At 42.4% G+C, this 24,605-nt stretch overlaps 1 protein-coding gene and 1 pseudogene across 1 annotated transcript in view; one reads left to right on the top strand and one right to left on the bottom strand.

Annotated features, from left to right (window-relative positions):
- Tmem200a (transmembrane protein 200A) overlaps nt 1-23,313 on the bottom strand; it is a 65,865-nt gene extending 42,552 nt beyond the window's left edge. The window contains exon 1 of the mRNA XM_048354070.1: nt 23,087-23,313. The gene's annotated coding sequence lies outside the window, so the exon portion shown is untranslated. The remainder of the gene's footprint in view (nt 1-23,086) is intronic.
- LOC125357584 lies at nt 13,647-14,295 on the top strand (annotated as a pseudogene).
- Nucleotides 23,314-24,605: the final 1,292 nt, after the last annotated feature.

Here is a 24,605-nt window from a genome sequence, read left to right as displayed (position 1 = left end):
ATTCTAGAATATTCTCATACTGTTACCTCACACATTGCAGTGATGATCACATGAAAAGGCTGTACAAAAGCTTAGCAATATGTAGACCACACACTAAAAAGTGTTCATTGTTTTCCTTTCCTGAAAGATGCAGTAGAGCTGACCTGGGGAATGATAGCTCCTGGTCCTACCTTTGCTCGTCACTCAGTATATTACCACCACATGCCTTCACTGGTATCTTAGGCCCTACATTTGGGATTCTGGCCAGCTTATTACAGTATACCATGCTTTGAGCTGAAATTCAGGAGATCTACCATCTGTTTGCCTCCACTTACATCCTGCTTCAGGCATGTCTGTTTCAAGGAAATATATCTAAAAGTGTAGAAATGATGTCATGACCTGTCTAGAATTTCTTCTACCAGATTTGAGGCCTGTGGCCTCAACTAATGCATACCAACACTTGGGAAGTCAGGTGGGTGACCATTAGTAAAATGACCAATTAGCAACTGAATAAGTGCTGTTCACATTGAGGAATTCTATCCAAACACAAATATTAATTCTACTATGAAGGAATGATGCCAACTCTTACAGAGGCCTTGAATATGTTTTTTTCCTATAATCAAAGGAGGGTACAGGCACACAACGCTCCCATAATTTTCTCTTTAAGGACCTCAATGTGTTGTGCCATGACTTTCCTACAAGAAAGATGTATCATCACTAAATGATAAGAATTGGAAGGGATCTTCGAGTCAAGTCTTATCTAGCATTGATAATTATAGAAAAGGCCCTTTTCTGCCTTCTCACACAACTAGCATTGAAGGATTCTTTGTTACTGAATTGTGTGACTGCCCCCACCAACCAAGGCTTAAAGACTATTCTCCATAAAGAAGGTTCTGGAGTACCTCAGGGAGCCCCAAATTAACATGGCTTCAACATACTACAATTTTTAAAAATGGAATACTAATTTTGAGTCATTTTAGCCAGGTGCTGGTGGCTCATGCCTGTAATCCTAGCTACTCAGGAGGCTGAGATCTAAGAATAATGATTCAAAGTCAGCCCAGAAAGGAAAGTCCATGAGATTCTTATCTCCAATTAACCTACCAAGAAAACAAAAGTGGCACTGTGGCTCAAAGTGGTAGAATATTAACCTTGAGTGAAGGAGCTCAAAAACAGAAAAAGAATATGCAAGGCAATCTGGTTTTACTCAAAAAATAATAATGTGACATTCAGCTTGCTTCTTAGGCTTGTGAGTAATTTTTTTATGAGAAAATAAAACAAAAATTAATGCTAGTTACTTATAATAGTATTTAAAGACCCTGTAGTCTCCTCCTTGCGCATACTAGGTGTTGGTGTGTGGAATGGATCAGGATTGGGAAATTTTTCACTCATATAGGGGAAAAAGCAGACATGGAAGAAGAAACATTTGGTTTTGGTACCCTGGTATTGTATATACATTTATCTGAAATAGGGAAGGGAAGAAGGATGTCAAAATAATGAGACAAAGGACAAAGGGAGAACCAATGCAACAGTGATAATCACAAGACAGTATGTTGGAAATTAACTGTACAACTTGAGGGGTTGGGAGGGAAGGAAAGTGGGAGAAAAATTAGGGAGGGGGTAACAAGTTTGACAAGAAATGCACTCACTGTGCTGGGAATGTGGCCTAGTGGTAGAGTGCTTGCCTAGCATGCATGAAGCCCTGGGTTCGATTCCTCAGCACCACATACACAGAAAAAGCTGGAAGTGGTGCTGTGGCTCAAGTGGTAGAGTGCTAGCCTTGAGCAAAAAGAAGCTCAGAGACAGAACCCAGGCCCTGAGTTCAAGCCGCAGGACTGGCAAAAAGAAAAAAAAAAAAAAAAAAGAAATGTACTCACTACCTTACATATGTAACAGTAACCCCTCAGTACATCACTTTGACAATAAAATTAAATTTAATTAAAAAACATACAAGTGTATAAGATAATACTAGTACAGAATAATAATCAACAGTATTCATTTTACATGATCAATAAAAACAATGGCTTGCAAAGAAAAAAGAAGACGCAGTTAGAAAGCTTCCTGAACCACTTCCTGTATTCTCACTTCAGATCTAAAAAACACCATACTTCATATGTGCCGGTCTTTACGGCTGGCAATAACGCAATTGCCTTTAGTGACTCTGGCACTAGCTGATAAAGGTGCACCATTACAGCCATCATCCCTTGCAATGACAGGCAGCAGCCTGTTCCACAGCAGTTTTCAGCACTGCCCCAAGCAAACTCTGTAGCAATCTCTTTCATCACAGAGGACTTCAAAGCACCCAGGAGCAGCAGTGCTTCACCCACCTCCTCTTTCCCTGCAGTCAGCAGACAGGACTGGTTCCCATCTAAGCACCTGGGTTTATTCTATTAGAGATTGGATCTCTGTTAGTTATGGGACTCAGGTTACTGCTAAGAATAAAACCCAGAAAGGCTCTTCCAATATCGCAGATTTTTTTCTTCTAATTAAATGGTATTTGTTTTCTAAACATAATACACACCTAGTTCCACACAAGTGAAAACAATAGGTAATTCAAATTTGAGTCCCCTTTCAAATACAAAAAATTATTTTCAGAATACCAACATGATTTCAGAAAAGCATAATGTCCTTCCCCAATGGAAGGAAAATATCTTTCAGTGATCTTATATTTCAAAGCATGGACAAATGGCCAAAGGTAGCACGTAAATTCTTCTCAAAATTGTCCTGTAATTTATTTATAATAATATGAGAGACAACAGAACATTCGAGTTGGTTGCTACTCAGACTTGAGAGTTTTTCACAAGCAAAAAAGGTGTGAACGATCACAAGTCACAAGATTATAGGCCTCCTTTTATTTCAAGCAGAAAACAATGAAACTTTAAAATTACAAAAGAGCATAGAAAATTGATTCTGTCTTTAAACAATGAGCTTCTATTTTGTCTTTATTTGGGGGGAATCTACCTGGAGAAGAAAAAAACGGAGGAATGGTGAAGAATCCTGCTAAAATAGCTACTCTACAAGATAATCTATGGAGTTATTTTTGATTGAAAATAAAACATCTACTCTATTTTACCCAAGTTATTGAAAGAAATTACCTGAAAAAAAACCAATAATTCTGTTTAGAGTCTAAATGAACTCTGGTAGATTACTAGATGAATAAACAGATTATAAAAATGGTCATAAACAGCCACCATCTGGGTAGCATTTAGTCTCATAGGCCCTGATGAGTGGCTGTCACTCACTCTCCTCAGGGGTGGGATACCCCAGTAGGGATGTTTACAACAGGATTTTCATAACTGATAATCCCTCAAATGCACATGCATGAAGCATAAAGTTAACACAGTAAATCCTCTTTCTAGGCAGAGACTGCTATTCTTTACTACTTTCTTCCATATTTACAACCAAAAGACTGGATAAAAAATGACTGGGTGGTCATTTCTTGTGATTCTTCCACTGGATGAGATACTGTGACAGGAACAAATCCTTCTGCAAAAAGAGAATTAATAGCCAGGCGCCAGTGGCTCTAGCCTGTAATCCTAGCTACTCAGGAAGCTGAGATCTGAGGATTGTGGTTTGAAGCCAGTCTAAGCTGGAAAGTCTGTGAGATGCTTATCTCCAATTACTACTAAAAAGTGGAATTAAAGCTATGGTTTAAGTGGTAGGAACACCAGTGATGAGTGAAAAAGCACACCCTGAATTCAAGCCCTAGGATCAGCATGTATATACACACATGCCGTGTGCGCGCGTGCCTCCCCAGAGATAATCAACAGATGTGTTCTAAGTATAAACTCTTGAAATTGTACAGGAAAAACAAAAACAGTCCCAAATTAATAATGCAAAACTTTGAAAGAAAGGAAAAAAAGAACTCATCACAAAATTTTACAGGTCAGTCCACTGCCAATTTTACTGACTGTAATCATTAAAGTTAAGCTTGATTAAAAAAAAAACCACAAAGTATCTAATGCTCCATATAGAAGCATGTGAATTAAGGAAATTATAATAAAGTTTATCACTACCATAAAAACTAATACTTGTTTTTTATTAAATAAACTCACAGATAATAAAACATCCTCTGGCCTTTAGACAGATATGCTTACAAAACTTTCCATAATATGAGAAATGCCTATACCTTAATAAATTATTTCTAAAGGATAAATTTCTCTATTGTTTGGCAATACTGGAGTTTGAACCCAGGTCCTCAATCTTGCTAGACAGGTGCTCTGTGGCTGAGACTCACCTCCAGCCTTGATTTTTGCTGTTTATTTTGGAGCTAGTTCAATTCCTCGCTGGCTCACACCTGAGCATCATCCACCCATCTTAGGCTTCTCATATGGCTTATACATTGCATCCAGCTTTTGTTGAGAAGGGGTCTCATGAACAGAAAATCTTCTGCCTTTCTGGTCTTGAGCCTTGAAAGTCTCAGCCTCCCAAATAGCTAGGATTATAGATACAAGCCACTGTCAACAGCTGTAAGTTCATTTCTTATAAAATGCTGAGTAAAGCCAATCTATATCGTTGAGAAAGTCCCTACAAAGTGTTTTTTTATATCTCAAATTATGTGAATAAGTTATTCTTATGAACTTTTTGAATATTATCAGAATGATTCAGAAAATTAAAAAGGGAAAAATAACCCTGTGTACTCTTAATGAAGACAGTATTTACCACTTCTTGATATTCATTTGTATCTCTATGCCAACCAAATGTGTTTTTTTTTTGAAATGCTGAGAATTAAAGGAAAATTGAAAATACAGAGTTGAAAGCGTGATGCCTCAGAATTTATTGATTAGTATTTTCAGAGGGGCCTAGAAAGCAATATCTGGATACATAGTTGAATTATAATGGCTATAGAGCTAGATTATTTGCTGCTCCCAGACCTTCAAATACTCAATCACCAACTGATAAAGATGGATTCAATGATGTTTCAGAGCATCAAAATGACTAAGGTCAAGAAAAGGTCTGGTTTTTCAGTGGGTGTTTTAGTGTTCCCCAGCCTGCTCTGGTGCGTGTTCCGGCATGCCCAGGCTTGCCTCGCTGGGCTTCATTCTCTTCAGGATGCTGCTGCTCACTTTTGCTAAGAAGAGGCCAACAATTTTTTCATCCTTTAGTGGCTCTTCTTCTGAACTAGGTAATGCTTTTGGTTGACATGATTTGTTTTTCAGTTGAAGTTGTCTTACAGTATGTATGTTGCAGGCACCTAATGAATCTCATAGAGATACCATTCTAATTCAATTCAACCCAACAAATTCAATAACTACTGAGGAAGCGAATGAGGGCCATCAGAGAGGTCAGAAACACAACAGTGTCGCATCTGGCTATGAGGAGCTGGGCAACTCCTCAGGTGAGATGTCTTGCTTCCAGGTGCAGAATCACTTGGAGGCCAAGGCAGAAGCTTGGCAATAGCAAAATGACTTGACAATACACCACTGCTCCACTGCAGCCCGTTCTCCAGGAAGATGGAAGTGAGGGGGTCAGGGGAGAAGTTACTGGAGGAAGAAGTGGGAGGTATTATTTGAGAGGCCACCATTCTTCTGGTCCCTAAAGACCAAGCACTCATCTTGTATTAATAGAGCTGATGTGGGGTTTATTTCTTGGTAACATTGCTAGTCATAGCATCCCTGAACTAAAATCATTCATTTCCACTTTCTGTTTCTCTCTGTTTGTTGTCCTGAGGGACATGTTAAGTCCATTTGTTGTTCCTTATCCTTCAGGATGGGTGATAAAGGCAAAAAGTAGACAAGACCTGGTCACTGAATACAGACTTTCCTGCTGACATAAGCATGACTCCTGAAAACTATAACCAAACTCCTCCCAAAGAGCTAGAAAACTCCATAGAAGAGAGTCTGGAAGTCTGTCCACTAGAAAAGTAAAAGGATGCTTCCCCACACAAGGATTGCCCATCCAGGCAGAGCTAACAGCTGCTATACATAGAACATGTGTACAGAGCCAGTCATTCACACGGGGGTGAGTGGAGAAAAGCCAGGGAGCTGGAAGGGATGGATCCTATACTGGCTATCACCCACTTCATGCAACACACTGCGCCAGATCCTTTACTTACATGCTCCCACCACATCCCAACAGCACTGCTAAGCAGGTCATGGTGTTCTATTCAACTAGGGCTCAGGCTGGTAATGTGTCCATTCACTCACAACTCTTGGGTAGTAGGTCTCAAAATCTCTGCCAATTTCCAAATTATCCCTGGCAATGAATTATTTTCTCAAACACAATCTCACATATTTCTAAAGCCATCTCTGATGGAGAGCCCTTTTGACCAGGCAGCCAGATAATGGTAAACTCTGGAAATGGAAGAAACAAGTCAAGAGAAGGTTGAGGCAGCTGAACAAACAGCTTTCAAAGATTAACCTGCAGTTAACAATTCCTCAGTTCTCCCTAGATAAGATAGAGAATTCAAGGGTAAAAGCCAAAGTAAACTGTCTGGTCCCTGTACTTAAGGTGTTAAATGACACAACTGTTACCAATTTTATATATGCATCAACAGGAAAGAATTGTTCCCACTCCAATTGTTCCCACCAATTGTTCCCACTCCAGGTATGATATTGTACTGTCATATGTCTGGTGTAGGACAAGACATCTTTAAAACTGGCCCTCGACTTTCTGCAGTTGCTGCAGAAAGGCAGCTGACATTCTCAAAGGTCTGCATTTGGAGGAAAGTTAGTGGGTTTTCCAGGTTAGAAACCCATAGTTGTCCTTTACATAATTTCAACAAGACGTATGTGTCCAAGGAAAAATCAACTTCCACAAACACATAGACCCTTTCTGATGAGGGAAATGGCTCCAACTCCCCTCCTCCCAGGTCATCCAATGGTTCAGTCAAAAGGACAGATTGTGGAGCAAAGAAGTCTGCATGGTAGATAGGTGCAGGCAAGGGGATAGAACAGCAAAAGAGCAAGTGGCATCTGACAGTGCTTCTTACAATACCTCTCTGATGAGGGTCTTTCATAAATGGCTGATGCTTTAGTCAGGATAGACAAGACCATTGGTCAATTTCCCTCCTAAGTATTCAAGTAATAGAAAGGAGCCATCAGGATCCACTGAACAAGAGACCCCAAGCAGAACAGCAAGTACTAACTTTCACAGGCCTCAAAGTTCAAGAGGGTACCTGCTTTCCACTTTAAACCATAACTTAAAAGGTTGCCATGAGCATAATGAGCCACTACAAAGTGCTTTGATAGTTTCATTTTATCAAAGAAGTAATTTCTGAAACTTAAATCCTTTCATATTAGGAAAAACATTTTGAAAAATGAAAAGATTCTATTCGAAGATTAGGGTAAATGCAAAGTAAGTGCAGTTAATCAGCTCTAATTTGACAGTGCTCACACCAGGCTGCTTTTCGATTCTTGCATATTAGGCACATGTACTACACCTGGGACATCCCACTGTGTCTTTTCCTGCAGGAAATAAGAATGTGCTGAGCCCTCAGGGCCCACTAGCACATACAGAATGGCCTAAGAAAAGCTCCCAGATGGAGAGACTAAATAAACCCCACCTCCAATAACAGGTTGCGTTTCAATTTTAATGAGCTCAAATGCATTTGGTAATAAAAGCCAGGGTAATCCTCAGAGTCTCCTAGCTGTTCAAATGTTCTCTTTTAAATTATATACTTTCCTTACAGTGTCCCAGAAAATGAATTCCCTACTTAGGCAAGCTTATGCTTCTATATGTGGTTTAAAAAAAAAAAAAAACCTATCACAAACATATATAGGAACCAGAAAATGCTTTGGAAAGCACAAAGATCTACTAAATTAGAAGGCAGGAGAGGTGATGAGAAAAATAGATTACTAATCAGAGTGACAGTGAAATTGGCCTTCCAATGTGGTATTCTATGATTATTTTATTGTGAAGATGGGGCTGGTGTACTGTTTTAATAGACAGGAATTGTGGCATGATCTCCCCCACATGATTTTTCTAATTCCATCTTATCCAAAAGTTTGAAGGCTAGACTACATCTGGGTGACACTGATAGGTTAAACTGGAGAAAGAAATTGAGCCCAGTTTTCAGAAAGGACACAGAAGAACCACGTGGGATCAAAGCTTGTCTGTTCATATAATGAATCTTCTGTCAACCATGGCAAACGTGGAGGTCCCCTACCTCTCAGGCTGTCACTTTTTCATGTTTCCTCAGCTACTATGAGCTGTGGAAACCCTCACAGCATGTCCCCACACCACCTTCTCTGCTTAGTCTCTAGCCTGTCTGTGGCTTTATTGCCACCTACAAACTGAATCATATTTATACCTCCATTCCAAATTTCTCATTTGATCTCTAACCCATCTGTTCAAACTTCTACTTGCTCTTTCCTCAGAAATGTCTCACAGGCATTTCAAATTCAGTGTGTCCCAAGGTGAACCCATGAACTGAACATAGGAAAAGTGTTCCTTATCAACCCAAATGTTACTTACATACATCTATGTCTCATACCAAAATCATGAAGTCCCTCTGATCACAATGTCCTATGAGCTATTAGCTACCAATTTCTGCTAACGCTGCTTTCAAAACCGGCCTTTATTCTGTCTACTTTTTTATAACATCCCAGCCCCTACCCTGTCTAAAGTCATATTATCACTTCCTTCCTTTATTTTTGCCTCCCCCAGTTCCTGTGGCACAAAACCTCTATCATTGTGTGCCACTCTTCCTTTGCTCTTTGGATCATGAATCACATGTTGCATTGTCCATGAAATACGATATGAGGGATACTTCCTCCCACATGATTGTTCTGTTCAATATAATGCAGTAACAGAGTTTCCTTCCTTGTCCTCAGAAACATTAAGCTCCTTTGCTTACCCTTATGTATGGATCATCTCTGCACCTGGCTCTTATCTTCCTCAAACAAGCTGCCCTGGTCCCTAGTGAAAGTTGGGAAGATATTTCTTAGCATGGCATCCCTAGCCATCTCTGTAGCACAAATCATATAATCACAACACTGAAGATCATGTAGATTTTTTTCTACCCCATTACAAAATGGTAGCCCCGTGCTCAACATTATTCATAGATTATTGCAAGCATCATGCACAACCTGTGCCTGAAAGACAGGAGGACACCATGGGTATCTCCTGGCCAAATGTGACTTGAAAGATGATCTCCAGGCATTCTTCAAGTCTTCCATTCTTCCTTCCTTTAGACACCCACATTATGCAAGGGCCATGATTTTGAGGAGAAAGTCCTGGATTGCTGTTCTGGTATCAGAATCTCATTTAGTAAACAGACTTTTAGAACAATGAACTATGTCCCTAGACTTTTAGATATTTCACTCTTATTTGAAAATCCTCCTTTATGGTTCTCACACTCTAATTCTAACCATCACCTATAACAAAATTTTATTCACCAGAGAATTAAAGCATCTCCCATCTGGGAAATTCTTGTTTCAGGGTCTTGATCATCACTTTCAGTTGACCACAGTTTTGAGGAACCTTGGTTTAGAGTTCCAGTGCATTTGGCAAGCACCTCCAGAGCAGACATGTCGGCCTCTACTCACTGTGGATTTCGTCCTGAGACTTGTCATGGTGGCAAGGATGGGCCCTGGCAAAGCCTCCACTGTAGGTTAGGATTCTGGTAGCTGCTATCCGTGGTCCTCAGAGTAGTGTTCCTAGTTCTCTCATGGGCCCATTGCTCGCCATGAGTCCCCACAGTCTAATCACACTGGGATCCAGCCACTCATGCTCCCGTGCTCCACCTCACAGTTTCTTCAGGCCTCACACTTTGTGCCCCCTTTGCCTGACACATTCCTCCGTACAACATTCTAATGACCTCTCCCTCACTCTGATTTCCACTCCATGTCAGACATTTCCAGAGAGCTCCTTTTGGCCTGTGTTTACACTATCTTCCTCCCAACAGTCTTCTGTCTCTGGATCCTGCTTTAGTTTTCTTTCTATTGTCACCAATAAATTACATGTGTCTTATCTGCCTCCTCCAGAAAGAATATAAGGGTCATAAGGACAGGAACTTTATTTTGTTCCCAATTACATTTCCAGGGCCCAAAGTAGTCATCATAGGTGCTCAGGAAGTATTTACTGAATGAATAAATAAAAGGATAGATGAGTAATCAACTAGTTGAGAACAAGAAGCCACCTAGATTGGGACTTTCGACTCAAAGCCGCAGGGCATGTGAGAGAACCAGGGAAAGAGGAAGCCAATGAAGATGTGCTGGCGCAGCTGGGGTCACTAAACCCCAGGGCAGGAGAGCAGAACTACAGCCTTATATGCAGGAGTTGAAGAAGGGAAGGGGGAGGGGGAGTAGGTATGGATGGGTCCCTGGAGTCCACCCAGCAAGCAGGAACTGGATCTCCTGCCAAATGAGCAGACGCATCTCTGGCAGGTGGAACAGAGCAAGGACTCCCTGGTGTGGTATCCGAGGAAATGAGAACCAGGACACAGGTGGCCTCATTACCTGGAGATGGATGTGATGTGCTGCCATTTTCATCTCTCTTCTTTTAGTATAAATGTGCCTCTAAAATTCATTTAACCAAATTCAAAATTCTTAAGTTATCTGTGCATAGATTTGCCACTTCACCATCTCCTACTCCTCTTGTCCAAACTTATGTCTCTGAGTGTCCTGTGCTGCATCTTATCTTAAAACTCTGTACTGGAAGTACTTAAGAGTCGTATTGAGTGGTGCTCTAGCCTTTGAGTTGCTTGAGCAAAGCATCTAACGCTCCTTGAACTGAACACATGGCAAACACTTAGTCTGCTTTCAATAAGTACCTTATGACTCAATAAGTATATTTTTAAAATAGATCCCTAAAAGACACTGAACTAGCTGGGTACTCATTGCTCACAGCTATAATGTAGCTATGCCCAGAGTAAAGGCTCAGATTGGAGGATTGAGATTCAAGCCACCCTGTGCAAAAAAAAAAAAAAGGCCTGAAGATCCTTATCTCCAAAAAAAGCCAGTTAAAAAGTAAAAAAGTCACGACATCAGTTATTTTGACTTTCCTCATACAACTTTCTACTACTAGCAACTGCCTATTTGTGTGCTTACTGTTTGTTTCCTCTATCTACTATGAAATCATCAACTTTGTTTTTTTTAAAAATAATAACTACTGGGACTGGGGATATGGCCTAGTGGCAAGAGTGCTTGCCTCCCTAGGTTCGATTCCCCAGCACCACGTATACAGAAAATGGCCAGAAGTGGCGCTGTGGCTCAAGTGGCAGAGTGCTAGCCTTGAGCAAAAAGAAGCCAGGGACAGTGCTCAGGCCCTGAGTCCAAGGCCCAGGACCAGACACACACACACAAATAATAATAATAATAATAATAACAACTACTACTTATTTATTGTCAAAGTGATGTACAGAGGGGTTTCAGTTTCATATGTAAAGCCTTGGGTACACTTCTTGTACTAAGTATTACCTCCTCCATCACTCGCCCCTTTCCTCCCCCTTGCCCTCTCCCCCCATGAATTGTTCAGTTGGTTTATACCAAATGGTTTTGCAAGTATTGCTTTTGGAGTCCTTTGTCTTTTTATCCTTTGTCTCTCGATTTTGATATTCCCTTTCACTTCCCTACTTTCACTATATACAGTATCCAGTGTACTCAGATGAGATACAGTGATAGCACCGGGACAACCACAGGAAGGGGATACTAGAGGATCATCAACAAAAGAAGCTACGGTTTCACATGGCATGTTGAAAGTAATTAAAACAGTGATATAACACTCATTTCCATAAAATGGAGTTCATTTCTCTTAGCATCATCTTATGTGTTCATAAGGGCATAGTTATTGGGCTCTTGTGATCCTCTGTTGTGACTAGCCTAAACCTGTGCTAATTATTCCCTATGAGGGAGACCATAGAGTCCATATTTCTTTGGGTCTGGTTCACTTCACTTAGTATAATTTTTTCCAAATTCTTCCATTTCCTTGCGAATGGGGCAATGTCATTCTTTCTGATAGAGGCCTAGAATTCCATTGTGTATATGTACCACATTTTCCTGATCCATTCATCTACTGAGGGGTATCTGGGTTGGTTCCATATTTAAGCTATGACAAATTGTGCTGCTGTTTTTAATCTCTAAATTGACTCCCAACTACCAACTAACAGTATTTATTGAATCATGTATTAATGGTTAATATACTTCCTGTCAACTCTTTTATATGTGCTATCAAAATTTTACATATCTTATCAGTAAGTTAATAGCAATTTCTATGAGGCATGTCTTCCTTCACATTTTTCTACATTATTGATAAGTAAGACACATCTCATATTTAATGAAAATTAGTTGTTAAATGAATATAAATAACTTGGCCCAAAATTATTGACTGGCTTTTCTCTCCCTTCTCTCCCTTCACTTCCTTTGCTTCCCTTCTCTCCCTTCTCTCTGGCCATGGATCACCTCAGCCACTGGCCAGCTGTTCGGTAGTAAACTTTTCTCTCCTGCCTGAATACCACGTGGCGTTATCCTTTACTGGCTACCTACTTTAAAAAACCTAACAACAACCTTGGTTCTAACCTTTAGGGAAGAAAAGGAAACTAGGGAGCCAGGCTGCTTAGGAGGCTGAGATCTGAGGATCAAGGTTTGGAGTCAGCCCTAGCAGAGAAATCAATCTGTGAGATTCTGATCGCCAATTAACTAGAAAAAAGAAAAAAAAAAGCCAGAAGTGGAACTATGGCTCAAGTGGTAGAGTGTCAACCTTGAGCGAAAAATCTAAGGGAGAGCAACCTGCCCTGAGTTCAAGCCCCAGCCCCTATGTAGAAATGAAAAAGAGAAAAGAAAAGGAAGTTGGGGAAATACCAGAAGGTAGAGGGAAGGTGAATATTGTGGGCTCCAAAGGAAAAGAAGTTTGGATAGGGATTAGGGTTTGTGTATTGAAAATTATAAGAAAACCAGTGATCACCATAAAGGAACTGTCCCTAGGCTCGTCCCTGTGGAAGAGGTATCATCTGCTTTGGAAATAGCTTGTCCACCTCTAGCCCTGTGTGGAAGCAGGGGGTTTCTGTGGTAGCCCAGGCCTCAGGTTCCGGCCTTTTCCCTCACATCAGCATTTGGAAAGCAGATTAGGGGATGTACCTCCAGGAAAATCTCCTCACCCCCAACTTCCTTCCTATATAGAATGTTCAGATCCTGAGGTTCGTGCTGGGAGGGGACTTCCAGTCAGCCGGGGATTTAACTAGACCCTCAGAGACAGTCTTTCTGATACAGGAAGTGCTAGCTTGGTACTAAGAATCGGAACCATATCTGTGTTTTTATTGGCCTCGGTGAGTGGCAATTTGGCTGGAAAAATGAAGAGCCATGAAAGCTAGCAGAGAAGAGAGAAACCAGAGATTGATATTCTCTCTCTCTCTCTCTCTCTGACTCTTCCCTGCCTCTCTGATTCTCTCTGTCTACCTATCTTTTTGTCATCTATCTATCTGTCTATCTATCTATCTATCTATCTATCTATCTATCTATCTATCTATCTATCTTTTCTCTCTCTTTCTCTCTCTCTGTGTGTGTGTGTGTGTGTGTGTGTGTGTGTGTGTGTAAGGGACTAAGTGGTGACTTGAGCAGTAATGACCTGAAGAATGCATTGTTGCAAAGCCTACAGCAGCCACCTCTGTGGGACTTTCCATAAAGATTCCACAGAGATTTCTGGAACCTAGGAATTTCCCAAGGTGACTAAGGCACCGACCTTGGTAGCTTTCAATAACCTCAACTGGCCCCAAGAGAGCCATGTGAGGTCACATGGGGCTGAGCACTCTGTCTCAGTGCATCCATGCTGCCGCTGCTGCACTGCTCTACCCCTTCAGCTGGGCACACACCTACATTCCCGTCGTCCCAGGGAGTCTTCTGGCCACTGTCTGCTGCCCCACCCCTTCATGGTTGGAGTCCAAATGGGCTTTCAGCAGGAGGTAATGGACAGCCCCATGGAAGAGGTGCTGCTGGTGGATCTTTGTGAAGGAGTCTTCTTATTGTCAGTTGGTGATGAAAAAGACATCCTACCACCGAAGCTTCAGGATGACATCTTAGCCTCCTTTGGTCAGGGGAATCAATGAGTTAAAGACTTCAGAACAAATCAGTGAACATGTTTTGGGCTCTTTTGTGCAGTTCTTTGTCAAAACTGTCAGTCACTATGCTTCCTACATCAAGCGGGAGGCCAATGGGCAAGGCCACTTCCAAGAACGGGCCTTCTATAAGGCTCTGACTTCCAAGACAAACGGTGACTTATGAAGAAATTTGTGAAGATTCAGCTCTTCTTTCTTTTCATTCAGGAAGCTGCGAAGAGCAGGCATCCTCCTGCAGGTTATTTCCAACAGAAAATACTTGAATATGAAGAACAAAAGAAACAGAAGAAATCCAGGGGAAAGATGTGAAATAACAGCTGTGGTGAGCAAGAGAGACTAGACCTGCAGGCTCTTTCTGCACTTAGGTCCTGCTAGTGTGGTAGAAATGGTGGAGCTCTCAGGCCCCAGAACCCACAGCCTCCTTCTGAGTCCTAGTGACCAGTTCTTGCTGTAAATTGGTGTGTAGAGTTTGGGATCTCTGTTGTCAGCTTTGGAAGGACTTTGAAGGCCTGAGCTCAAGTTCATAGAACTGGCCCAAAGCTGCTTTTAAAAGTTTTTGTGGGGGCTGGGGATATAGCCTAGTGGCAAGAGTGCCTGCCTTGGATACACGAGGCCCTAGGTTCGATTCCCCAGCACCACTTATACAGAAAAAACGGCCAGAAGCGGTGCTGTGGCTCACGTGGCAGAGTGCTAGCCTTGAGCGGGAAGAAGCCAGGGACAGTGCTCAGGCCCTGAGTCCAAGGCCCAGGACTGGCCAAAAAAAAAAAAAAAGTTTTTGCGGAGGTGATAGTGAGAAACAGTAATTACAGGTGTTGTAGGTGCTTGGTTAGAAGCTGCTACAACTGCCATCTCCTAGGAACCACTATTAAAAAATTCTCAACAGAGAAAGCTGTTGGGACCCAAGGCTTAAGTCTATAGACATTCAAGATGACTAATAAAGATGAAAATGTTACTGTTAAAAAAATTATTGACTGATTTCTATGTAAGAAAATGGAGCTACAATATTTTCCTTTAAGTTAGAAAAGAACGCCAATTATTTTTTATTTCAGTTTCAAATTTCTCTTGTAGAAAAATAATGTTTGTAGAAATGTTGAAATGGGCACACTCACAAACCATCTAAGTGACCACTACAGGGAGATTCATCATCCCATTGTGGTCTCAAGCAGTGTTTTGAGATACCAAAAGTTTCTATGGAGATTTAAGTATGGTCTAAATTCCTCCTGTTTATGAAGTAAATCAAAGTTAATCTTTATGAAAACTCAATACTCTCCTGTGGGTGGCTCTTCTTTGAAAAAGAATAAACTCAGAAAGTTTGAAATTCTTTTGTTTGTTTTAGAGGAATTGGTGATTAAGAGGCCGGTGGTTCTCTGGGTGGGAGGGCTCAGTAAAGTATTTTTACATCCTGCTTCCCAGCACAGCCTTGCTTGGGTCACCTGCTGAGGATTCAACTAGGAAGAAGATACACAAAGAAGGATCTGCCCTTGCCTGGGGTACAGGTCCATGGGACCATACAGGGCCATGAAGACAGCACAGGCTGCAGTCAGAGCACACCACAATCCCAAGACTTGCCTACCACATACATAATCAGGGTTGTCAGAGGAGTTTTGAAAAATGGGACTCCTGTTCTGCACTCCCTCTCTCAAAGGTTGATGAGGGAAGAGTTCCTTCACTATAAGCTAATCTTCTCTCCATCATAGGACCATTGTCTGAATTTTCAGGAATACTTCTAAATAATTTATTGAAGGTAGAGTGAGTGCTTCATCACAATATTTTACCAGCCTGCATTCTGGAGGAGAGTTTTTCATAACAGAAGAGTTAAATTTTAATTCATAAACTAGCTCAAGCTTGCAATCATTTGGAAATCATAGCTTTTCTTATTTCAAAACAATGAATAAAACCCACCTGAGAGAATAGTGAGGGTTATTTCCATATGCTGTCAATTCAATCACAACTTCACTTTTTCTATCAGTTTGGCACTAAGTATCAAGAGTCTTAAACAGTTAGTTATGTCCTTTAACCAAGGAATAGTTAGCTTTTCATTCATCTTGCTAAACAAACAATTTAATAAAAATGTATAAAATAAATGTACTAAAGTGTACAAAAACAATGTACAAAAAAATGTACACATAATTCTGCAACCCTTATCTAAAAACAGAAGGTAACAAAAATATGACCAATTATTTAATCAAAATGCTTTTCATAATACCAAGTATTTGGAAATGGCTCAGAATTCCAATTTTAAGGGACTAAGTAATAAATTATATATCCAGATAATCTAGTACAGACAAAAGTACAGTTGCCTTGAATTTGGAAAGTATTTAAAACATAAGGTTAAGCAAAATGAGAAGATTGTAATATGAACCATGGAAAAAAATCATTAAAAGTAAGAAAAACAGAAGTCCAAAATATAAAGGTGACTTTGGGTTGATTACAAGCAAATTCTCTATGAATATGTTCCCAAATTTCTATTGGGAGCATGTATTGCTTTTATAGTTAGAAATAATAACACTTGTTCAGAAACTACCTATCATTTATCTATTACCTATCTATCTATAATATCTATTGATCTTATTCATGTTGCCAAGGGAGCCAAAATGTGTCTCTCCTATGCCATTAGCAGTTAAGGGAGAATGCTGAGTTTCTTTGTATTTGCCCAACATTTCACCTCAAAGATGCTGATTTTTAAAAAGAAAATACTTTATTTTCAGCACCTCTGTGATTAGCTCTCACTATTGTAAAAGAGCTTGCATCATTTTTTGTTTCATAAGACTCCAATATTCTTGCACATTTCTACAAACTTAGTTCTACATTGCAATTATTCATTACTATCTGGCTCTCCTTTTTCCAGGGCTCTCATCATCAATAGGAAGCAAAACATGAACATTGCTCCCGGAATGATCCAACATTCCTTGAATCTGACTAATGTGGGTGATTACTGCTTCTTCCTTAATTATAGCATTAGCTTCTCTACTCTTGCCTTCTTCTCAATAAGCTATATTAGCACACCTGGGAGCAAAAGCACTCCCAGGAACCACTGAATTCTGTCAGGGATTTCTACCTTTGTCTTACTGAGACTCTCACCTTCCCCTATAGTGTACATTCTCTATCACTGTAATGAGCAGCAAATAGAACACGTTTATTAGGAGATGCTCTCTGGCTGGAGGGCACTGAATGTCCTCTCCATTCTTATTCATCAAATTTAATAGCAACACCAGTTCAGCATAAACGTTTCTGTGACTCAAAGGTATGGAGCCATCTAAAATGTAGGACAATCACCAGAGGCTCTTAACAAAAGGTGAGCTCTGATGACTATACATGAGCAGGGAGAAATGTTATGCGCGCGCGCACACACACACACACAGAGTTTGATGTACATACATCTGGTCACACATCTAAGGAGATACAAACTTGCCTTTGGCTTTGTTGCTGAATAAACACATCATCCATTTTTCATTAACAAATCATTCCATTTAAAGCATCTTTGAATGTAGATCTTTATAATTAGAGTACACTCAACATACCTACCACATTTGGCATGTACTAGGTCCTGCTCCTCTGTACCTCTCTTTCCTTCTATGGATTAATTTCTTATTTTTCATATACGGAAGTTTTTGGATGTAGAGAGGTGACTTCAGGCCATAGTAGCTGGCCAAGGCTGCCTTATATTCAACTGAAATCAGTTGTAAAGTTTAGCTTTCCAAATATCTGACTTGCTGATGTGCCTATCCTGTAAAATGATATTCTACACCAAGAGTGACAAACCCTACAAGATTATTAAATTTCCTACCAAAGCTGAATATAATCCTGGTAGACAACTCTCTTCAGATGGTCTACTCTCACCTCACACTCAGAGGTCTTAAGAACTGGTCACCATCTTCCTTCACAACCGGATCCTCCTACTGAGGTTCCCCATTTTTAGCACTCAAGCTGGACATTGACCTTGCCCTGTTACGACTGGCATAACTCCCCTGAAGATTTAGATGAATTCTGAATTCAGACAGATCTCAGATTTTGTGCCAGCTCTTTTATATTCCAGTCTGGCTCTAGGAGTTCAGACAAGCAATTTAACCTTTCTGTGCCTTCATTGCCTGGCTCAAAAAAAAAAGGCCTATTTACCCTTATGAGACTATAATGAAGATTTAGTGAGATTATATATCATATGTACATGGCAGATGCTCCACAAAGTGAGCCCTTCTTTCCCTCCTTGTACCTAACAAATAATAAACTCTTGTCTCCCCCTGAGGATCTGCCCATTTCATATTCTTATTGACTTGCCCTAGGAAGGGCTTTTAAAGCCAGGGCAGATGGCAGAATTACTAGCCTGAAATCAACAATCAAATCTTAGTTGTTCTATTCATCTGCCCACCTGTTCAACTTCCTGTTCCTATCCCTTTTCCTTGCTTTATGTTCCAAGCCCCAGGCTAAGAATCTATGAATGCAATATCCATGCCTGGTTTGACCTCGGTACTTTGTTCCCGTATGTTTCTGAGCATGTACATTGTTCATCTTTACATACTTGCTTGTATTTGGTGCTCTTTGTCCTGGACTTCTGGTCCTCTGGTTGCCTATTTGAAAGCTACTGATCAGTTTGACCTGATACCATAGGTTCCGACCTTGAGTGTAAAAGATAGCATTGTATTGTGGCTAAATCATAGACTGTGTTGGTGATCTGTGGGTTTAAATTCTAACTTTGCCAACTAATGACTGCATAACCTTAAGGAAGTCATTTAGCTCTTCCAGTTTTAGGGAGGGCTCATGAGGTTTAAATAACATAATGAATTTAAGGCAAGTTACATGGGACCTCCAATACCAGATGGATTTTCAAATAAAGTCCTGCCCCTGGAATGGATGCATGGTGACCACAGCCCTTCTTTCTACACAGTCCAGTAATTCTTACTCTGTCACATGCGACTGTTTCACCTACTGTTTCACCTACTGGCCTAGGCTATCTTCCTGGTGCAGGAGTCTCTTCCAGTCCTTTTCATGCCACAAATGAACTTTAACATTTTTGAATATTCTAAAGTGTTCTTTAAGGAACATGGAATCTCCATCCTGTCATGCAACTTCCCCAGACTTTAACAGTGTTGCCCATACATTGCTTCTGCCAATACTCTAACTTGGAATATATCATTTTATGCCTCCCAGTGCCAGCTGTGCCCCTCTGCCCATCACTCCTTTCAGCAAAGTCTAGACAGGATGGTATCATTTCACTCCTGGGGTCTACCTTGGCTGGGAAAAGAAGTCCTACTTCTGAAATCTGTGCATAGAGACAACTCTTTAAGTACACACGTCATATCATTGTATAGGAGAAAGCAGACATATTTTTTTTATTGGCAGCAACATTTCCTTGAAGGATCCATATCTCTGTTTGATCTTGAGAGAACTATCTACCAGTCTCTTCTTCACCGCTCAGGCCACAACCAAGATCACATATACATACGCATTGGGCATATTATCAGTACAAGACTCTCGTAGTAGCATACTCTGTTGGATATGGAGACTGATTCAGTGACTACCAAGCCAGGCCACTCAGAACACTTCCAAGAAATTTATATAGATGGAGTTTGGAAGAGACAGGATTTGGCTTTCTTACAGATCCCTACCCAAGACTGTAGGTTTAGAATTACCAACGGCGATCTTCCTATGTACACAAAAAGAGGGCCTCAGATTAAAGATGGCACAGAGAAAAATGGATCTGAGAAACAAGTTCAGAAGAACAACCCTGATAAAGTACTGTGAGTCTCTGGTTCCAATGTCACTGAAGCAAGAGCTACCTTTAAACTTCCTACTCACATCAGCTAATAAATGACCTAGTGAAATGAGTCTTCCTTGTGCATAGAAGCAAGTGAATCCTGAAACTCTCCTTCTTCCATAAGAACCCAGGGTGGGCTGGAGGGAGAGGGGTACTCACTATAATTACCATTCAGAACAGATAGAGTACCAAGGATACTATACTATAAGATGGAATGGGTAGATCCACATAGTCACACCTATAGTCACACCTATTGTCCCTGTGTAATTTCACCAGTGGAAATTGTCGCAAAGTTTCCAAGGCACAGCTGCATCCACTTAATAATACAATGACCCACGAATCTTTATATAAATTGTACATGTTTTCTTTCTTTCCAGTGGCAAGTGAGTCTTATCAAGGACTTTAGAACTCCCCAGAATTCCTGATGGGGAAAGGGAAGGACATTAAGTGGAAAGGAGACACAATACAGGAGCCATCAGACTTTACATCGATAATCAGACTATAAAGCACCTCAAGATGTCTCAATTTCATAAACTGGAGACTTGTCTTTCAGAATGGAAACTAAGTTGTCTTCAGAAACTCAGCCTCCACTCAAATCTGATGCCAAGCTGTCTCTTTATTCCATTTATTCAAAGTTTCCAAAACACTGCTTTAGCTTCTCCCCTCCCCACCCCTTGATTCTACAGAAACTCTGGGGAGCAGATTGTGCAAATGTGCTTTGCAGTGCTCTTGGCTTTATCACCTTTATGTTCTAATTACCTCTGAGAGTTGTTAGTAAAATCAATGGCTATTATTGGTGAAAAATCATTTAAAAAAATATCATGTACTAAGGGAAAAGTTGGCATTTATTATTTTCTTTTGTAATGTCAACTTGGATAATCAATAAAGAGCCAGATGCCCTCAAGCCAGCACTCTTTGGCTTCCCAACCATTCCTCTTTCCCTGTATTAGCACATCCATCTGACAAATCATATCCTCACCTCCACTGATTAATTCCTCTCTTTAACTACACTGGAACTTGGTCTCATCATTAGAGAAGGATAAGGTAGCCAACCCTGAGTCCTCAGAAAAGTCAATGAATTTATTCATGGCCATGACATTGGTGGCTTGGTCAAAACAGCAACTTCCTACCTTTTGCAATCCACCATACTGCTTGCTCCCCCAGTCTGTACAATTTCTCTTGTATTTGAGATGTTTCTTAGCACTGGATGATGTTTCCAGACCCCTTTCCACCAGTCTAGACTTCGTTAGGGGTGTTCCCTGGCACCTCAGCAAGTGCTCATCCGTGTTTTCTCAGTGCCTGGGCACATATCAGATTTCAGTGGGCAAAGCCTTTCAGAAGTCCAGAGCAAGTAGATACACTTGATAACACCAGAACTCACGAATGCCTTAACAAAATGAAGGATCATCACAGGTTTGTTTTTCTGTCCCTACACAAGTTCTTTCTCCAGATATATTTTGCTGGACAAAGACCCTCCATGCAGTCACCTGTTTAAGGAGAATAACACTATGTGAAATTTATTTTTAAACAGCCTCCTCTTTTAAAATGTATACTCCATGTGATAAGTAATGTAAGAGTGTATTACCTGCTATTTTTTAAATTTTGCTTAAAGATGTAAAAAGTGGCCTTTCCTTTGGTCTTTATTCTTATTGATTTATATAAGCTAAATGTGAATTTCCTCCCCTTTATGTCAAGTTCTCAGAGGAGGAGACTTTTAACTACTGGATTCAGAGTAATTCTCTCTGCCACTAATTATCTTTTTTGGTGTGCAATGAATTACTGTCAAAATTCTGAAACTACACAAGTCCAAATATAGCAATCTAACTCAGAACATCCAAAAGCCGTTACTAGAAATTCTAACAAGTTGCATTGCTAGGTGCAGCCAGCCATCCCTCTTTCTATTGGCAGTTCCTGATCTTTCAGATCTTTCTGATTATGGATGCTTTTAGGATACTCTACATTTACCTAGACCTGCCTCAGAAGCAACAGGCGTCATCTCTGTGCAAGTGCTTGTGCGTAGACTTCCTACGCACAAGGAAAGCTTTCCCAGACTAGATACAAAGATAATTATAACCAGGGTTACAAATTATAGTTAAATTACTCATAATTATGAGCTAGCTATTAGAACTTTGTTTGGGAAAAAAATCATTTTAACACCTTCATATAGCTTTTGAAGAGTAAAAGTGAAAACTGATCACATTTAATTGCTGAAGCATTCAACTATAGTTTCCACGAAATGGTGGAAGGGTTATTTTCTGTTCAAAAGGACTCCTAGTCCTCACTTGAACTGTTTGAAAGGCCTCGAAGTACAATCATATGATCAGGTACTTCAGATGAGTAAACAACCTTGGGAAAGTAAGGTAAGGTTGAAAAGTTTCCAGATCAAGTCTACCTTCCACAAATTGTTCATCTGGTATCAGTAACCAAATAATACAATGAAGGTCATTATATGTTTGTATAGCATGCAAGAAATGACAAACCAAAGAAGCAGCATTCACAGGCAGTGGGAATGGCTGTGTCAACCTCCGAACTTTGGTTTGGCTGTCAAGTAAGAAGAGTCCGAACAGACCAATAAGAATGTTTATCGAAGCCCAAAACGCTTTCTACGTTGTTGTTCACAACTTGTAAATGTGTTCAGAAGAAAAGGTAAGCATGTGTATTTTTGAAATACACCATACCAAGATGTACAGAGACTGATTTCAAAGACTCAATTACATGTACATTGTGAAGCCTCAGCCTTTGTTTCTAACATTTCCAACGTCGAGCTGGGAACAATGAACTGTCTTTATTGCACATATACACACGCACACTTCTCCAAATCAGAGCGCGGTAAATACACCACGCCTGTGCCTACGCAATGTGAAGTGTTGGCTTGCACGATTAATGATCACGGAATGATTTATGAGGCAAATCTTGCACGTCCTTTCTCTTCAGGACAGGCTACCCCAGGGAGGACAATAGCGCTGACTCGACCTATCCTTGTAGCCTTTTTGAGTACCAGTGCACCCCGATAACCTCTTTGGGAAGCCCTGCCCGCACTCTCAGGGACCCCCTATTAACGCCGAGGACATCGTTGCAGACTAGGCTGGCTCTGTCTCGGGCACCAAGACAAAGGAGGGTGTAGCTCGGAGAAGCTAGCCGGGCGCTCGGAGACCCCGGGACCTCCGCGATCGCTCACAAGTCCCGAAGTCCAAAACTGATGGCGGACTTGCTTTATTCCCCAAACTTCGGGAATCACCGTTTACCCTGACTCTGGAGGCTGAGGCAGAAGGGAGGGGGAGGCGTTGGAGAAGCGCCCGGTTAGCGCCGCTGGGCTGGCCCACCCACCCGCCTTCCCCCGCCCCACATCACCCTTCCCTTCCCCTCACCTGTCCGGGAGTGCGGGGCGTCGGGCGTCCTCTCTGGACCCTCGCTCCAGGAGCCCCGTGCTGTGGGCGCCTCGGGAGAGCGGCGAAGGCGGCGGCAGGGTCGGGGGCGTCAGCGGGAATCTGGGCGTCCGCCTGCAGCTGCGGTCTGTCTCCCCATCCTGGCGGGGCTCGGGCAGCGGACGCGGTGCGGTCACCGTGGGCGGATGAGTCAGGCGGAGGGGGGCGGGCGGCGGGGAGGGGGCGCCCCTACCCCAGTACCGGGAGATCGCGGGCTGCCTCGGGCCGGGGGCCGCGCCGCTGCTTGTGCCCGCACGGAGCTGGAGGGCTGCTGGCCGCCTCCATGGGGCGCGTAGGGTCCGGGCGCGCGGGTCCCCCGAAGGCTCAAGGCGCGGGGCGCGGGGTGCGGGGCTGGGCGACCGAGTGGAACGCACGCACCTCAGTCGCCGCCGCAGCTACAGAGAAAGACAAAAGGGCCCCGAGGGCTGGCAGGGAAAGTTTTCTCCCGGGCTCTAGACGGATCCCAGCCCCGAATCTCTTGCTTTATACCCCAAAAGAAGAGGTTGGGGAGGGCGGGGCGGGTTGCCGGGAGCGTCCCCGAGCCGGGACCTGGACGCGGGATGATGCTAACCCCCGCCAACCGTGCCACCGCCGTCCACGCCTGGAGGGAACTCCTCGGATCCTGCCGCCCCCTTCTCCTGAAAGACGCGAGAGATCCGCTCCTCCCCTTCCGGGACCCCCCAATCGCTAGGGTGCACGCGCCCGGCCACAAAGTTGCACTCGGAGAACGGGGATCCCCCTCCCCCCCAAAATCCCCTGGCTGGGAACAAAGTAAGTCGGGGGAGGGGAGGAGAGAGAGGGCTCGGCGTGGAAGCGGACACACCCACTCGCGCCCGGCTGCCGCGGGACCGCCGCGCCTCTTCCAGCGATCTCCGCCCGCCGCTCCCCGGCAGCACCGAGGATCCCCCGGGCGATCGGGGTTTCTCGGATTCGGCACTGCGGGGTCCTAGGCTGCACAGCCCTCAGATGCTTTCTTCTCTGATGCCGCCTGCGAGGGTCGGGGTCCCCCTGGCGGCTGCGCGGGTGATGCGCGGACAGAGCCGAGCCTGGTCCTCTACTGATCTCAGCGCGCGCGGGAATTGGCTGCTTCGCCCATCCTGGGAAGGACCTGGCAGCCGCGCCCCGGGGAGATGACTGACATGACCGGTGGTCCTGGGCGCGGGGTGGGGGCGAACTGGATGCTAAGAGCTCAAATGAGCAATGCAGAGGTTCAACGATGGCTTCAGATTATTCCTCCTTGTCCCCAAATACCAGTGGATGGAGACCTGTGCCCTGTCATAGAGTAAAATAATAATGGCAGTTCACCTAACCTGCCATCCGGTCGACAATCGTCAGGACAATAGAGGAAGGCCAGTTCTCTAAGCTAAGTTGGGAGTCTAACTCTAGGGAACCTCATCTTCTGTTCACCACATTGGAGTGTACAGAGCACTCAACCCTGTGAGACCCCTGGGTGATTAAAGCG

This window comes from Perognathus longimembris, chromosome 9 (assembly GCF_023159225.1).
Source record: "Perognathus longimembris pacificus isolate PPM17 chromosome 9, ASM2315922v1, whole genome shotgun sequence".
NCBI lineage: Eukaryota > Metazoa > Chordata > Mammalia > Rodentia > Heteromyidae > Perognathus > Perognathus longimembris.
The sequence above is the reverse complement of the archived record's forward strand: the minus strand, read 5'-3'. Positions and strand labels throughout refer to the sequence as shown.